This window comes from Octopus bimaculoides, chromosome 15, assembly GCF_001194135.2.
Source record: "Octopus bimaculoides isolate UCB-OBI-ISO-001 chromosome 15, ASM119413v2, whole genome shotgun sequence".
Taxonomy (NCBI): domain Eukaryota; kingdom Metazoa; phylum Mollusca; class Cephalopoda; order Octopoda; family Octopodidae; genus Octopus; species Octopus bimaculoides.
Genome location: NC_068995.1, coordinates 14,806,037 through 14,807,313, shown reverse-complemented (window position 1 = coordinate 14,807,313; position 1,277 = coordinate 14,806,037).

Below are 1,277 nucleotides of genomic sequence, written 5' to 3'. Positions count from 1 at the left end.
AATGCATCCAAGTTGTCTTCAGACAGAATAATTTGGATTTTTTTGGCAATATTGAGTACTGTCGTCCTCTTCTTAATGAATTGCTTCAGTTTAGGAGGGACATTTGTCGACACTTTCAGGAATCTATTGATGGCTCTTCTAGCTGTCTTCCTAGTTATCTGCATGTGGAATGCTGTTGTGATAAATAACATCGAATCCAAGGTATTTGCAGCAACGAAAGAAGAGGCCAAATACCTTTTGAACAGCAAAAAGGATAACTGAAATTGTTTCCATTTTTTCTTCAAATTTAACATAATTTTATATACATATCAGTTAAATTTTTATATTATATTTACAGCCACCTTGGTCGAAGCAGTTGCTATGGAGATGTTGTTGTTAGGTCACTGCCAGAAGCAGTATCTTTTGTTGTTGTTATTTGTTAACGTTGTTGTTTAACTCTGATGAAAATTAATCTAACCATAATCATCCAGGTACAATGAACAAAGAACCACATTATTCAATATGCACCCCCACATCGCAAATTCCTCAATATATTGCAGGTTTCTGCAGCCAATAGGTATTTATATTTTTTGAGATTCTAATTTTTTTTGTTAAAATAAGCATTTTCACGCCCCAAAATTAATAAATAAAAATACACTACAGTACTACACTGTATAACACATTAATTAAAATATATTAAAAGAAAATCTGTAGTATAGGTGTAGGAGTGACTGTGTGGTAAGTAGCATGCTTACGAACCAAATGGTTCTGGGTTCAGTCCCACTGTGTGGCACCTTGGGTAAGTGTCTTCTACTATAGCCTCAGGCCGACCAAAGCCTTGTGAGTGGATTTGGTAGACGGAAACTGAAAGAAGCCCATTGTATATATATATACATGTGTGTGTGTATATGTTTGTGTGTCTGTGTTTGTCCCCCTAACATCGCTTGACAACCAATGCTGGTGTGTTTACGTCCCCGTAACTTAGTAAGCCTAGTACTTATTCTATTGGGCTCTTTTGCTGAACTGCTAAGTTATGGGGATATAAATACACCATCATCGATTGTCAAGCGATGGTGATGGGGACAAACACAGAAACACAAACATGTACAGATATATATATGGCAGGCTTCTTTCAGTTTCCGTCTACCAAATCTACTCACAAGGTTTTGGTTGGCCTGAGGCTATAGTAAAAGACACTTGCCCAAGGTGCCACGCATTGGGACTGAACCTGAAACCATGTGGTTGGGAAGCAAGCTTCTTACCACATAGCCATACCTGTACCTATATGTGTATATATA